Here is a 17,356-nt window from a genome sequence, read left to right as displayed (position 1 = left end):
ACACAACGGACACAAGAGGGAGCAATATTCACCAAAATATAAATTTGGAGCTGTGGAAAGTCTGAATGTTGTATATACAAGCTATCATTGCAGGACAAGTATAGTAGCAAAGCAAACTAGATATGTTGGGACCAGGGTGACCAATCCCAGCTCTGTGAAATGGTAAGAGGTCACGCTGCGCAACCCGTCAGCCACACCACCACACTTGTCCATTCTGCTGCCAGCCGCCCACTCCTGGCATTGGCATCCCTATTTGGGACATAAGTATACTGTACCTCCCAACATGACCCATTCCAGAAGGGACAAAATGCTTTGTTCCTGTTAATTTCAGTAACAGAGCAATTGTTTTAAACAGGTTAATTGATAAGAAAGGTACTTCAACACAGGTGATGGTAATCATAAATTAAGAGATACAGTAAATCCAGGACTAGAGCATCCTGTCCCTCCTGGAGAAGGTTCATGTTGGGAGGTATGCGTATGCAATGGTGTCTGAGTTCACTAGAGGTGTTAAATGAAGGCTGAACGTGTACAATCATTTACAAGGCATTTTCCTTGTAAATGATTGCCGCTTTAAAAGTCAGAGTTCAGCTGGCATCCCGCATTGCTGGCAGACTATTCCCTATGCACCGTTATTTTTTAAAAATACACATATGTACCCCTGAATTAAGGCTCTGGCGGGCCCAGGGTACTAAAAACAAGGTGTCAAGGGGGGTTGCTAGGTTTAGGCTGGGGGTAGCTTTAAGCACTCAGAAGGGTGGTTTAGATTTAGAATGTGGGGCAGGGGGGTTAGGTTGGGCTGCAGATGGAGGGAGAGTTGGGGGGCGCATCCTTGGGGATGCTGGCATCAGTATCTGGAGGGGCAATACATTGGCATTTAAGACTGCGATGTTGTGATATACTTTCCTGAGTGCCATCCATTCTCTGCTATATATATATATATATATATATATATGTATAATATGGAATGGGCATTACGGTGTGTGGCACAATGTGTAATGGTGTAGTGTTTCTAAGAGTCTCTAGCTGGTGCGGTGTGTCTAAGGGACGGTCAAAAATGTTCTGCCCAGGGGCGGCCTGACCCCTAAATTCGCCCCTGCCCATACCCCCTAGTTAGGTTTGCAACAGGCACCTTTGTGCAAAAAAGAGAAAACTAAATCTATTTAAAACCATTTCACATCCTAAAAAATGGATTTCAAGTTAATTAAACTCTACGAACAGCAGTCCTTTTTTTTCCAACTAATTTTTACTTTATTAGATACCAAGACCTCATAAACACAATGAACATTTCCAGAACATACAATTTGCAGTAAAGTGATCACGTATTCTTCAGTAACATCACACTAGTAATAAAGGTTGGACATAAGAGAAACAATACATTGTCAAAATGTACAGTATAATATCACCGGGGCTGTGGTACCTTTAGTATAAATCAATATACAGTATGGGCTCAGGTCTAGGAACCACCACCGAGATACAGTACGAGTTATGAGAGGCTTCTCTTCTCTAATCTCTATAGATACGGGAGATGCACTGTTGCTCAGGGATGCTGGAATTATAATAAAATAAACAAAAAAAAGGTGGAAAAATCTGTGATTTCATCTCACTTCGGACATTACTATATGTGGTGAAATAAAATAAAACTAAGTTTACTCAGCTAAAATACAGAACTGATTTTCTTTCTGTCTTCTTTTTGCTTAGACAAGTGAAGGTGCCTGGAGGCCAGATGTATAACATGCAAATAAGACAAAGAATAGATGGGGTTCTAGCACCACTCTGCTTCTCCAACTTCCCGTCCTGTTCTGCTAATAGAGCAGATGGCGGGGGTGCTGCTGGAGGCACCGAGCGCTGCGTGTCCGGCTGCTGGGATCTGTTACAGCGCGGAGGGGGCACTTATACATAGTTCCCCTGGGATGTGCCGCTTAACAACCGGCTAGTGGGCAACGCTCGGCCAATTACCGTGACACATATAATACACCAGGCGGAGCTGCCTGTGCCGCAGATCCTGTTGGGGAGACATGAAAGGAGGAGGCGCCCGCCTGCCATCGTGCTGCTGCTGCTGGTGGTGGAGCTTGTTGTTGGGCGGTGCCTGCCTGTGACAGGAATGAGGGTTGGCATCTGTGAGCCCTGGCACTGGCAGAGAGAGAGCACGTAAGTCGGGATGACAAAGTGCCCTGAATGACGGGATGCTGGTCCTGGGATAGAGACCTGTAGCCTCGCTGCCAGACCTTAGTACATCGCCTTTGTGCGCTGCAAGTTGCCGGCCAGCAGGACGTGCTCTGCGAGGATAAGTAGAAGCTGTTTACATCGCGCTGTAATCCGAGAAGGGAGCTGGAAGTGCTGCTCGCGGGGTCCTTGTGTACTAGGTAAATCCTGTCCCTCTCTGCCTACAGTATGTGCATCATTGTCTGTACTCATTGTCTGTACAGTGTGCCTGCGTGTGTGGCTGTAGCTTGTGTCTGCCTGACCCATCCGCATTTCTCATGGCTATATTTGGGGGTCATATTAGGGCAACTAATCTGGCATCTGTCTTATGACAAGGACACACAGTTGTCAGCTTTCCCCTTGAAGACATTAACCGGCAGATACATTGCTCCTGCTCATAATTGTTATGTTTAGCATCTGACTAAAGTGACATGTCACTTGTGCTGCTGCTGCTGCTGGTGTGGCTCTCAGTGTTCCCTGACTTTGGAAATATTAGGGGGACGATGAAGTGTTTTAAATGAATTATTGGAGAACAATTTTAGGATAAGCTGTGCTCACTGCTATTAACTAGCTTTTAGCCCTTCTATCATTATGTTTGCCAGGGAAGACTGTATGTTGTACTTTAGAAATATAACAAGTTTTGTTTATGTGCAAATAAAATGTGTCCTGTGGACTATTGATTGGATCAGCAGAGTTTTCAATAGTTATTCATATTTTTCTTTTAACTTATAGATCACTGTGAATTTTTTGGCTTGTGAACAATAATGTCAACCCTAGACTGCTATTGTTAAACACCTTCGAGGTTTCGTTTGGAAAGTCTTTGTGTTCACTTTTTGTATTATGGGGGTTATTCAGACCTGCTCGTTAAGCTGCATATATTTTCTGCCGAGCAAGCAGGTAAACACCACCACGCTGAACACCCCCCCCCCCCCCCCACTGCCAGAATCCCTGCGCTATCGTGCGCCCACACAGATGAAAGATCCTTCGATGGTCGCTCACCATTGAATAATTTTTTCTTCTGTTCAAGAAGAAGAGTAAGGCTATAATTACTTTTCTGATGGACGCTTCCTGACGAATTTGGGGGGGGTGCTGACACCTGTGTTCTGATGGGCCCACCCAGCGTTTCTATGGGTGTGCCCACCGTTTTTGTGGGCATGTCCATGAAACCCTGGGAAGGCACGCCAGAACACCCCCTGCCTGTCAGTCAATTTGCGGATGCCCCGACAAGTGAAAAACTCGCCAAAGGCGTCTGCTCCGGGGGTTTGTGCATGCGCGTCTATGCACACGAGCAGACCCCCACCATCGGGGACAGGGTCAAATTTGGACTTGTGAGAACCCCTATGTCTTTGACATTTTGATGGATGAGCAATTATATTAACGTGACCTTGTGCTGGTCGCTGGTTCTGCATTTTACTAAGATCAATTCATTAAAATAGTCGATAATTCAATAAAACAGTAAAAAACAGTACTGGTAAGCTATTCATTCCAGGAGTTTATATTGTGCATTTAAATTAATGGCAGACTGGTCATTTGAAATGTAGACATGTTGTGGGAAATTTATATAGCATATTATATTACATTATATTATTGCATATATTGCATATTATATTTATGTATACAGTATGTTCGAAATAATAAACTAATAATACACAAGTAACCAAAACAGGGCTCACATATTGATAAAAAAAAGGGTGATGCATAGTTTGTTTAGCAGCTGTGTGACTTTCCCTATTGTAGTAGTTCCCAAACTGTGGGCCTTATTCTAGTTCACTCTTTCTGACAAAATCCTTCTTAGATGGACAAAACCATGTGCACTGCAGGGGGGCAAATGTAAAATGTGCATAGAGAATTAGATTTGGGTGAGTTATTTTGTTTCTGTGCAGGGTAAATACTGGCTGCTTTATTTTTACACTGCAATATAGATCTCACTTTGAAGTAAAACCCCACCCAAATCTAATTCTCTCTGCACAAGTAACATCTGCCCCACCTGCAGTGCACATGGTTTTGTCCATCTAAGAAGGATTATGTCAGAAAGAGTGAACTAGAATAAGGTCCTGTGTGCCTAGGCACCCTGGGGTGCCTCAGGGCACTTGCAGGGGTGCCTTGGGTTGGTGGACCAAGGTCAATTCATATTATTTATGGTCAATGTACCAGTGCTTGTGGCTGCCAATCATAATATATGTGGACAAACAGGAGCAAATCCTGTCCCTCACCACATAACTGAGACATATAAACACAATGCACTTAATTTAATATTTTTTTCAGAATTTCTCGATAAGAAGCATTTGGCCTAGGGGTGCCTTGGAAATATTTTGATGCTCTAGGGTGCCGTGATTCAAAAAAGTTTGGGAACCACTGCCCTATGGAATACTGTTTTATTTCTGCTCACATACAGTACCACAATATTGCAAGCCCAATTGCAGTCACCCCTTCTTTCCTAGGTTTGTAGATCTGCTGTGTATCACAGTGTTTATTAAATATGATGCTTTTGCATTTTGCTACAACAGCCAATACTGCTATACATACTGCTATTGTTTAAAAAATATAAAAAAATTATAATAAAAAGTACAAACGCATGCAAACTGCATATGCGTGCATTGCCGCATTCGTTTCCAAGTTTGATTTCTGACTTGTATGTGTACCATGTCCTCCTAGGTTTTTACCACAAAACTACATCCAGGGCCTCATTCAGGTCCTGATGGATGTGCGGCATAGACGGCAAAGTAACATTGCTTGGTACTTATGTGCAGTACGGAGGAGTTGAGCAGCAGGCAATGATCGTCTCTTTCCCAAAACTGAGGCATGTTTCGCAATTGTGAGAGAGATGAGGCTGGGGATCTTCATCGGAAGATGGAGAATTCCTGGCCTCTTTGTAGGATCTGCGGCGGAGGGCTTGCGGCGGAGGGCTTGCGCAGCCATCCAAAGTGGTTTTGCAGATTATTGAATCGGATCACTAATGCAAGCAGGAGCAGCGTCCTGCTGCATTAACATGTCAGTGCTATCGTATCGAGACTGCTTCCAAGCAGCAGCAATAGCAACTCCATCTACATCTAAATCAGGCTCCTGTTTGCATGATTGAGAAAAAATTGAGTTTGTTCTACTCATCAATCTTAGGCTTCAAGCTGTTGCTGTGTCAGCTCTTCTGAATAGCAGGGCGTTTTGGCCAGAAGGCAGAGGAGGAGGTTAAATCCCTTGTTTTCTCAATGACTGACCAAGGGCTGTTTGAAACTTCTATACAAGGATCTGTGGAAATATGATTGTTCATTCTTCCAGTTAACTGTTGGGACAATTTATGAGTTGCCTTCTTCATCCTGCACTAAATATGGAATATACTTGGCGGAATCTGCTTGTTAACATCTATGTATATCCAAACACCTCCTGCTTAAAATCTGCCTGATGTATTTTCAGCACCAAGGGTCAATGTTTCATTATCAGATTTTTGTGTGTTAAAAGCACATGCTCATAGCCCACCCTTGCGATGTGTTAGTAATGAAGTGTTGGCATTAGCGGTCATTTCACTACTATATTGGGACCCCCAGCACACTACCGCACAAGCATGGTCCACTGGCCATGAGAGCGGCCATTGCTGGGGAGGGTTCCAGTGAAACCCTCTCCATGTAATTTCTGGTAAAAATAAACAGAAACGTTATATACTTTTGTCTGTGCTCTTTGGAGTCAGCATTTGTGTGATCAGCGAGTGCCGCCATCATTCTTGTCTGCATGCAATTTTTGCTAAATGTTGCCCATAAGCTACAGCTGCTCATGGCACTTGTGAAGTCTGGATAGGTCTGACAGCTTTGCTACCCACTCTGAGCCTGTTAAGTGGGGTAGGGATGCCAATCCCGGGGCATTTTTTCAATCCCGGAATTCGGGATTGAAAAATGCTCAATCCCTAGATTCCCGGGATCCCAGGATTGGCTTCCCTAATCGAAAAACACGCCCCGGCCGCCCGCATATTTACTTACAGGTGCGGCCGGGCGGGTGATGGAGCTGGGCGGATACAGCCAGGCGTGTTGGTGGGAGGATGTAGCCTGGGTGGGTGTGTGGTTGTTGGGCGATGGTACGGGGGTCCGGGTAGAGGCGAATGCAGGCTTTAGGCGGTGGAAGGTCAGCGCGGTGCGCACAAGATGAGGCTGCTGTTGTGTGGCCTGCGCAGCATGACCTCTGACATCGTCACACTGTGCAGAGTCACACTGCCCAGCTCAGATGCTGCCCGGCATTAGACTGCGCATGCAGAGTCTAATCCCGAAATCCTGGGATTGGAAACCCGGCATTTTAGGGGCCAAATCCCGGGATCCCGCCAATCCCGATCCCGGGATTGGCCACTCTAGTCTGGGGGAATCGCATTTGCAAAACTCAATATCATCACACAGAAATGGTGGTCATAGCCCAAGGTTTCAGCACTTGCCCTTGGATGCTCTAAAGAGGGGGGGACCCCTGCCATGACAGACTAGTTGGTGGGTGGGGCTCCAGTAATGTAAACCAAACTTGCCTACGCTCTGACTGCCTCCTCCGAGAGAGGATAGCCATCTCAGTGAGGCACTAGGGCGGGGCAGCCACCGGGAGAAAAAAGAGGTGGGCAGGGGCGGAGCCACACGAGGGGCGACTTGCTTTGAAACCCTAGGGTAACCCCATCAGCCAAATACGAATTAATACACCATTGGGAAACACAGTTGCAGCTAACACTGGAGCTTAGTCAAATACACCATGTACGTATGTAAACAGCCAAGTTAAAACTCGTCTGAAACACAAATCTTTGTAAATTTAGCCCTTTGCACGTATCTCCAACTCTAGCCCCATAGATATTTTTGTAGTGTTCCTAGAGGCTCAGCCCAAGAGTCATTTTTTGTTTTCTGTGTATTTAAAGCACCAGCAGTCTGTAAATCCTCTTCTATAAATATCTTTGTAGATGATGCTATCTTGTATGCATGCAGCCCAAACTGTGGCCTTAGAAAGTGTACTGCAACCTGAGTTTTCTCTGGTGAAAGTTTGGATAACTCAAGCTGTTTTTTGATTATTAATAAGACAGTGTCCATGTAATTTGGCACATCCTGAATATGGAGGATGCACAGCGATAAAGTGGAGAAGTTGCCCATACCAACTAACCATCTTGTAACATTTGAAATGATTAAGCATTGCAATTGATTCTTTTTCTGCTGTCATCATTCTGAAAAGAGATATTTAAATCCACTTTTCATTTAGTTTAAATATTGTTTCCCAGTTCAAGCAAGTACACATACACTACCGTTCAAAAGTTTGGGGTCACACATTAACAATGCGCTCTCCTACTCATTATTAACGACCCCCTCTCTCTGTTCTCATACACTAACTTACACTTCTTATGTCATTTCACATTGCAGGTGAAAACCGTTTAAAATAGCATTTAATACCATTCACACATTCAACCCGTTTAACCCCCAAGGAACATGTTTCAAGCCAAAGAAATAGAGCTGTTCACACAGCCCAAAACGGCTCTGAAACGGGTAGGATAATGCTTTTTTACCGTTTAACAAATACCGGTATTTGTTAAACTGTTAAAGCGCCCTGGAGCTTTCACACTGCAGTTTTAAAAGGCTAAAAAAAAAGGCAATTTACCGTTTAAGAGCTGCAGTGTGAAAGGGATATCATCAGTGGCGTAACTAGCTTTTGGGCGCCCCCCCCACCCACGCACCACGCCTCACCAACCCCCGCCCGCCCCGCCACACCAACCCTCGCCCGCCCCGCCGCACCAACCCTCGCCCGCCCCGCCGCACCAACCCCCGCCTTGCCGCCCATGCAATCCCCCCATCCCCCGCAGTCTTACCTACGCTCAGTACGCGCTGGTCCCGGCTCCCTTCTTCTGCTATGAGGACCACCACAAAATGTCCGCCCCCATGCAGCAGACAGTTTCAGAGAACTGTCTGCTAAATGGGGGCGGACATTTTGTTGTGGTCCTCATAGCAGAAGAAGGGAGCCGGGACCAGCGCGTACTGAAGACACTGACAGGTAAAGACTGCGGGGGATGGCGGCGGGGCGGCGGGGTGTAACTATAGTACTGCAGCCCCCGGCGCCCGCACATGCACAGCGCCCCCCCCCCCCCCCCCGCGGTCGCGGGGGCTGCGGTGCTATAGTTACGCCCCTGGGCTTCATACTCACACATTTCTCATTCATGTACTCACATTCCCTCTCTCATATATATATATACACACATATTTCTTACATATTTTACACTTTTCATCCTGATTTCTCGGCCCAATCCTTTGAAATCAGAGGAAAAGGGCCCAAATCAGACTAGTGGATGAGCACCTTTAGGTTATAACAGTTCAGTGTATGCAGGGAAACATTGGCTCTTATTTAGCTGTGATCGCAGTACAAATTTTTTCTTAAAATGGGCAAAACCATGTGCACTGCAGGTCCTTACCTACATCTGATCGTGTGACCCAGGTGACCCAGTTCGGACCCGGGTCTGCACCGATTACACTGAATCTGGGTCAGTCCTGCTTTCCCTATGGATGACATAAAAAAATGACAATTTTAGGACTGATAAACTGCCAGCCAACCTTCCCTCAATGATTTAAAATAAAAATTAAAAGACATGACAAGTTAGCATTGAAAAAGTTGGTTTGTTTATTTTTTAAAACATTTAAAAAAAAGTTTTATTCAGTGGTCAAGCACACAGAGCAGTATAAAAGTGCAGCATCTCTATTGTGCTCCCCCCAACCCCCTTCCCCTGCAACAGCAGACAGAATCTCCCATGTGCCCTTCCCCCCACCCCCCCCCTCGAAGAAAAAAAAGAACATAAATGATAATACTGCATCCAATTATGATTGCTGTAGGTAGGGTATATATCCCTTTAAGCTCTTGGTCCTGGTATTGTCTGTCAGCACTGCTTCCTAGTGTGGGATAGGGCTGTGGCAGGTCTGCCTGTAGAGCGCCAGGTAGCAGGGGTGCCCGGAGCCTGTGTGCACTGTCCGCTCATGGCCGCGTTCTTCCTGGCTGCTGTGTTTTACCCCTGAATCGCACTGTGGAACGTATGGTGCTGACTTCCAGAAATTGTGTCCCACGCTTCTGGTATCTTTTTACCACTACCTGGATGTCCCAACCTGGGTTAGGACCCTTTACACCGCCCACTACCCAGGTCCAACAAGTGTTCCACCCTGGTCATGACCTGGGTAGGATTCGAGTGTAAATGGACCTGGGTTGACCCCTTTTACACCAACGCTGACCTGAGTCCACAAGGCAAAAACCTGGGTTTTTGCCTCTGTGTTAAAGGGGTATTATACATTCCCATATGAGGTGAAAGTCAGGTTTTAACTGGGTTGATGTGTAAGTCAGATGCACTGAAGTGTAATAATATAACAAAAAGCTTACTAAATAATGTACCTCGGAGCAACTCTTGTTAAACACATGTATAAATGTTCTCATTTGGTACAATGAACTTTCTATTCACATTTGTTTACATGCACTCAGCTGGCATTAAAAATGCATGTGGAACACTATGGGTGAGATTTAATAGTATGAGAGATTCAGAAAGTGAGAGATTTGGTGAGAAATCTCCAGTTTTTTTAAAGCGCCAATCATTTACAATCATTATAAATGATTGCCACTTTAAAAAACCTGGAGATTTCTCACTAAATCTCTCACTTTCTGAATCTCTTATCCTATTAAATCTCACCCATAGTGTTAATGCTAGAAGGTACGTAGCCTTAGGCATGGTGTTTGAATGGGATGTGTTCTAGATCCCGGTGGTCGGGATCATGACAGTCAAAATGCAGATAGACTGTAAGTACTTTGTTTAGGTTTAGGCACAAGGGGGTATGGGTCATAGGGTCGACACATCGAAAAACGACATACAATAGGTCGACCACTAAAGGTTAACAGGGCTTAAGTCGACACCTGAAATTGGTCAGCATGGCTAATGTTGACAGGGTCAGAAGTTTGACACAAGCATTAGGTCAACAATTGGAAGGTCGGCCGTTAAAAGGTCGACATGAGTTTTTTGTCCCGGATTTTGACGTAAGTCGACATGGACATTGTATCAGTGTGCTGTGTCCCCTTTAATGCTTTGGGCACTTTGCCTCTCTGCTCTCAGCAGACTTATTTATTCTCCCCCCATGCCGCAGTGGATGGTAGGGTATGAAATACGGACTGTCGGCACAAGTCGGCTAAAAAAACTGCAAAAAACTCATGTTGACCATTTAACTGTTGACCTTCCCATTGTCGACCGTACAACCCTGTCGACCTATTTTAGGTGTCGACCTAAGCCCCGTCAAACTTAATGTATGTCGACCCTCATAGTGTCGACCTAACGACTGCATCTCCACAAGGAGGAAGGTTAGGTTTAGACTTAGGGGGGCTGGATAGTGTTAGGCTACAGGAGGCTATAGGATGCAATAGAGAAATTATTACTAGGGACAGATGTAAAAGCAACCGACTTCAGCGCCCGTGAGGGTTGCCACACAGACTTGGATGGTTTTTAAAGTGGCAATCACTTACAAGGCCAAAGCATGCCTTGCAAATTATTGCCCCTTTAAAAAAAACTGTTTGAGTCAAACCAGTAACCGGGATGGCGACTGAACTCAGATGCTATTAAATCCGGACCCTAGAATCTGATTGGCTGCGGTGGGCAACATCCCCACTTTTAGAAGATTTTAGTACATTTGTCCCTTAGTCACTTAAATGATTAATTTTGTGGGATTTAATTTCACATCGGAAAACAAATTGTATCCGAGTGTGGGTACGGTTTGCAACCAATTCTACCATGTCGTCCTCTAATCAGTTGGTCTTGTTATCTTCCGGTTTGCTTTACCATTGGTATCGTCATGGTACTGACCACTCCTGGCCCCCAGACACTCACTGACTGTACAGATAAATTAAAATAAATGTATAATGTGTTGTCTGGGTATGGCCAAATGTCTGCATCCACCTAGAATGACTAATGAAAAGATTAATATTTTAAAAGGATTCAAAATGTATACTAATAACATGAACACTGTGTCCATGAATGATCTAAAGAAATCTATAATTTATTCGCTTAAAAAATATATATCACAATTATCTCAGAATCATTCATGTATGCTGCTAAATGCATAACACTAGGTCAAGGTAACTCATGAAATGCTTTAATCACACTTCCATCTTCCACTATCTGGCTGTGACATCACTTGCCCAAATGAGACGTTATCAGACTCCTGGATAAATCTATGGCGAATTCTGCATTCAAAATTTATAAGCACCCTTATCCAGTGTTAATCAGAACCCTTACATATTTTGGGCAAACACTCATCAAAACTGAGAGTTGCAGATTAACAATGAATACTTGCAAAGATGATTCTGTGTCCTCACTGCATGTCCAGCTATTAGCTGACTAGCGCCAGATGCTGCGAACAGGTTCCCGCTGTTATACTCTCCCATTGTTAACTATGCAAAATCCATTCGAACTACATTGCCAATATTCGGCCAGTTTTCTTTCAGGATATTGCAAATATGTAGTCAAGACTTAAGCTGGGTACACAGCAAAAGATGTGCAAATGACAGTCATTTCCCTTGAAATTATTTAGTACATACTTGGATGCAAATTCTCACCCTTGCTAGTCGACCAGAACCCGCCCCGTGAATGGTGGTATGCCCATCCTCCCCTCGTAGCATGTGTTCACGCGCAGGGCATGCGAATGGATGTTTAACATAAACATCCATTCGGAGCCTGTGGGTGGTCGCCGTTCATCGAATAATGTGGAATGTGCACGCATATCTAAGTGACTCTCAGGTCACTTAGATGTGCATGTACCCTCGGGAGGAAATGGGAAGGCAGCTGACATCTGGTGATGTCAGCTGTCCGCCCCCGGCACCGACGTCACAGCCTGATTACCATGGGAACGCCCCGAGTTTACATGGGAATGCCCATGAAACACTGGCCGTTCCCATGGGCGCAACTATCCGTTCCATGCCCCACGGCCTGCAGCCTTGGGTGCGTGCACCCAGCGAACAGTCTATTGGCCATAGCCGCACAAAGAGAGTTTCAATAAGAGTCTATGGCTTGGAGGAAGAAAGTCTGATTTGCTTGAGGCTGGAGATACCAGCGATGCAGGGAGCAGGCTCCCTTGAGACTGGAGATACCAGCGATTCAGGAAGGCAGGCTCGCTTGAAGCTGTGGGCACCAGCAGTGCAGGAGACAGACTTGCTTGAGATTGGGGTCACCAGCAGTACAGGAAGCAGAGTTGCTTGAATCTGGGGACACCAGCAGTACAGGAGTGCAGGCTTGCTTGAAGCTGGGGACACCAGCAGTACAGGAATGGAGGTTTGCTTGAAGCTGAGGACACCAGCAGTACAGGAAGCAGAGTTGCTTGAATCTGGGGACACCAGCAGTACATGAATGCAGGCTTGCTTGAAGCTGGTAGCACCAACAGGGCAGAACAGCTGAATTCTCTCTGTCTCACAGGAGCAGGCAAGGCAGATTTTACATACAGTTCCAATATCTCCAAACTCACACCATGTCCAGCTCCATGGGAAGCTCAAATATAGTCTCGGAAATTGGGTCCCCCTCCCGGTCCCCCGGAAAGGGTGGCAATCCTCCCGCATATCCCCCCCAGCTCCCGCGATGTGTCCCTTGGCGGGGGGGGGTCCGCAGGTAAAATGCCGCGATCGCGGCATTTTAGCCCCGCCCCCCGCAGTGCAATGACTGAAATACCGGCATTGCACGGCGGGGGGCGGGGCTAAAATGCCGTGACGCTGTAGACATGCCCCCAACAGGGCATCATCTGTGTGGCCACGCCCCGGACCGCCTCTTTTTCCAGTCCTGGAAATGGCCCCGCCCCCCTGCCTGACAGAGCTGGCTGCCCTCTCCCGGAGAGGGCAGCTCAAAAGTCGGCAACAATGAATATAGTGTGCACTCAAGACTTGAATAAATATATACAAGTTTATTCATATACAGGCATAGTTAATCTTATAAATGTTTCTGTCCCCACATGGACCATTGACAAGTCTGGTGAGTGCACTATATAGTTATATATATATTTATTAGGGCAGTAAGCATGGTGTAATGGTTAGCATTACTGCCTCACAGCGCTGAGGTCATGGGTTTGATTCCCACCATTGCCCTAACGGTGCAGAGTTTGTATATTCTCCCCATACTTGCGTGGGTTTACTCCGGGTACTCCGGTTTCCTCCCACAATCCAAAAATATACTGGTTTCCAACAAATTAACCCTAGAATGTCTGTGTGTGTGCATGTACATGTGGTAGGGAATATAGATTGTAAGCTCACTGGGGCAGGGTCTGATGTGAATGTTCAAATATTCTCTGTAAAGCGCTGCGGAATATGTATGCGCTATATAAGAAGCTGTTAATAAATTAATAAAAATGATATGTGACTGGCTGACATCAAGCCTGCATTTCACCTGGATTTAAACAGAAAACAATCTAATCCATGAGTGTCCCAGTTTAAAGGGATAGTATAGTAAGCCTATATATTGACATCACTTACACTGGTGTGAGATTTCAGTGTGTGGTGTGTAGACCACCTGTTTTCACTATTGTTTTCAATAATAGAAAAATAATGAAAAGTATAAATAATGTAAAAACAGCATCACATGTTGAAAATCAGGCATCAATGAATTATAGGAGAAAAATAATATTCTCACTTAAAACGTCACAGCACCTGGCCGCTTCCTCAGGCATTTAACCTCAGGCAGTGTTAAATGAATAATACATAACACTAATAATAATACTACAGTAGTGAAGATATTTTGTTATTTTAAATTTCATCTATGACGATAATGAGTTATTAAAATTACATTAATCTATTTAATAAAGCCAATTGTTTAGTGACATTTCTGCTGGCTAACACTACCTTAAATAGCCCTTCATTGTTTGGCTTTTATTTATGTAAAGTAAGGGACTAGTTTTAAATAGCTTAAGTGTCACAACAAGTTTGGATATATAAAACCCCCTTCTCAGTGCTAGAGATACTCTCCTGTTTCCTTTGGTTTATGTTGGAAACCAACTACTTCTTAGGAGGCTGTCATTGAGTACCTGCTAGCACTTTTTTTTGCATGACATTTTAACCTTTTGCAGTCCAAAAGGGTTAAATGTTTAAATTAATTGTAATTTTATTATTATTCAGAAATAGTTAAATGTTGAATGATAATGTTCTTATTTTAAAGTGGCTCACAATTGTATCTGCTACTAGCGCTAGGGCTATTGAGCCTGACTAGACATTGGACTTGAAAGGGTTAACTATGTTAACATCATTATTGTCCTTCTGTTGTCAACATTGTCACAGTTGACATTCTGAATAGTGACATTCAGACTGCATATGGTTCGCTGGATGTCATTGTGTTAGGGATGTGACACTAAACCATGTTTTTTTAATATCTTTACCAAACCCAGAGATCTTGAAAGGAGTCCTATATTGGGGCTGATATTTGAAGGCACTTGGAGTTGAGCGTATATTAAATTGTCTCCCACACACACACACACACATACACACACAAATTTTGCTCATAATAACGGACATATCTGTGAGAATAGCCACACAAAATAGACAGGGTATTTTACAGCACACACTAGGGGGGTATTCAATCTGGGGTCACGGCTGTCGAGCTTGCTCGACAGCCGCGACCCTGTCCCGTTCTCGGTCAGCTCAACCAAGAATTTACAGGCGGGATTTAATGTCCCGCCTGCAGCGGGCCGGGAAGGAAGTGTGGCCGCAAGCTGCGGCCGGGAAGAGGCGAGCTGCAGCTGAAAGCTCGTCACTTCCCTGCCGATCTCGGCAGAACGAGCCCGACACCTTGTGAGGTCGGGCTCCTTCTGCCGAGCTCCCCTGTTCAATGCTGTCAAGGAATACAGCATTGAATTTTGCCCAGCAGCCATCTCCCCCGTCGGGAGATGGTCGCCGGTGATTACATCTCTAGGAGCAGCAGCTCAGACTGTCCTGAGTATGTCACCCAACGTACTAAACATAAACAGATAAAAAAAGGAAAACACCATCCATATAGCACTCACACAGAAAAATATAAAGCTTATACATGTAGAGTAGGGTTTCCCAATTTTTTTTTAATCACGGCACCCCTAGAGTATCAGAATTTTTTCAGGGCACCCCTAGGCCAAAGAAAAAAAAGCAGAATAAATATAAGATTAATTAGATTGGGTTTATATGTGATCCTTCTGGTCAGTTACGTGGTAAAGGGCAGGATTTTCTTCTGTATGTACACATTTTATGATTGGCAGCCACCAGCGCTGGTTTTGCCCATAAACAATTAACCATAAATAATTTGAATTGGTCCTGGACCAACAACCCGCGGCACCCCTGCAAGTGTCCCGAGGCACCCCGGGGAGCTACGGCACACAGTTTGGGAACCACTGGTGTAGAGAGAAGTCCAAACTTCTTTTATTTTATATACAGTACTTCGTAAATACCCATCAAAGAGAATGTCCATTTTTCCTATAAGGATTACTTAGGACACAACCTCAGGCTTTGTAATTCCCTTTACATTTATAAACTTTCTTTTCTTTAATAGTGAGCATTACAGTATATGTAGTGTTCACTCTAGGCTGTTTTAGCCCTGTCCGTTTGGCTGCACCCTGCTAAAACAGTCAGACCACTCTGTCCCCACCGTCGGCTTCCAGGGCACTAGCGGAAGCACAGCACCTACGTAGGTGCCATGCACGCCCGCAAAAGAGATGTTGGCAGGTTGGCCCTTCCACTTTAGTAATGTAGGCAGCCTGACCTCCTGTGATCGCTATTATGGGCTGTAATTTCCCTCTTTTTTTGGTTTATATCTGAGTATGTAGTATCTAGCTATTTAAGTTTAGCCCATTTTGCCACCCAGCCTGTCAAAGCCACCTGAGACAGCCATGCAGTGGCAAAAATCACTGGAAAAATGCCCACTGCATAATTTTCCGGTGAATCGCGCACGTGCAATTAATATGTCCTTGGGAATGCTGCATGGGCTGTAGATCGTTGTCATTCAACTTATTGCAAACGTTCTCCAAAGTATCACTTGAACCATCCCATAGAAAAATCACATCATCATTATTTCTATTCTACAGGACCAGATTTGAGGCCTTAGCGACTTATGTCCATACTGTATATTATTATTATAATTTTATTTATAAGGCGCCACAAGTGTTTCACAGTGCCGTACAAAGGAACAATAAAGGGAGACAAAGCTTGGCATAACATTGAATAAATACCAAAAATACAGTACAAATAAAGAGTGCCACAGTTCAATACACATTATAGCTTGGATATCAATCAATCAACATACAACTAGAGGCTAGATGCCAATGATGGAGATGAGTATGCGGACAAAGATGGTCACTGAGTGTTTGAGTATAGGAGAGCTGTGAGTGAAATGTGAAGAGAAGAGGGCTTTGACAACAGAAGGGAAGAGGGCCCTACTCGGAGGAGCTTACAATCTAGTAGGAAGAATAGGCATTATATGGGAGGAATGTATATACGCATTTTGTGGGAGGAAGTAGCTGGAATCAGTAGTAAGCAAGTCAACATCCTCAATCTATCTTTATATCAACAGGAGGGAGTTAAGGCCCATACACACTGGGCGTGTTTGAGCTGAAAGTCGCTCAAAACAGCAGGTTTGAGTGGCTTTCAGCTCAAAGCCACCCAGTGTGTATGGCCCGGCGATGAGCGGTGAGCACTACTGCGCGCTCCCGCAACATCGCCGGGAAAGCCGCTCATCTGCTGGTTATACCAGCAGATGTGCGGCTTTCAGGACAGCTTTGCATAGTGCTCAGCTATGCAACACCATCCTCCCCCCTCTGTCGGCGCAGGGCAGAGGGAAAGCCGCTGAGTGTGTAAGCAGCAGTCATCATTGTCCATACACGCTGGGCATAGTCGCCCAGTGTGTATGGACGTTTATTCAAACAAAAGGCTTCACTAATCCAACAACTTTCTAATAATATATTGACAAAAATACCAAATTGGATAAATGGAAATACAAAAAAAAGTCAATTAATGTGCCTAAAAAAGGAACTTTTGTGATATTAAATAATATGATAATCAAAGTGACACAATGATCCAAAACTTCAAATCTCAAGGATATGATAATGAACTCCTAGAAAAAGCAAGAAAAGAGGTAGAAAAGAATGATAGAGAATATCTTCTGGATCAAAGAAGCAGAAAACAAGCAATATGAGTTTGTTAATCCTTTATTACA

At 44.6% G+C, this 17,356-nt stretch overlaps 1 protein-coding gene across 3 annotated transcripts in view; it reads left to right on the top strand.

Moving 5' to 3' along the window:
* The first annotated feature begins 1,861 nt into the window (after positions 1-1,861).
* The window catches only part of SIPA1L2 (signal induced proliferation associated 1 like 2), a 348,073-nt gene continuing 332,578 nt past the window's right edge, over positions 1,862-17,356 (top strand). Inside the window, exon 1 of one of the 3 annotated variants that reach the window (XM_083176266.1) lies at positions 1,862-2,363. The gene's annotated coding sequence lies outside the window, so the exon portion shown is untranslated. The remainder of the gene's footprint in view (positions 2,364-17,356) is intronic. The other 2 variants (XM_083176268.1, XM_083176267.1) reach the window with 2 other exon arrangements.

The sequence above is a fragment of the Crinia signifera genome, chromosome 3, assembly GCF_055691185.1.
Source record: "Crinia signifera chromosome 3, ASM5569118v1, whole genome shotgun sequence".
In the NCBI taxonomy this organism is placed as follows: domain Eukaryota; kingdom Metazoa; phylum Chordata; class Amphibia; order Anura; family Myobatrachidae; genus Crinia; species Crinia signifera.
This window is presented reverse-complemented; position numbering and strand designations above follow the sequence as displayed.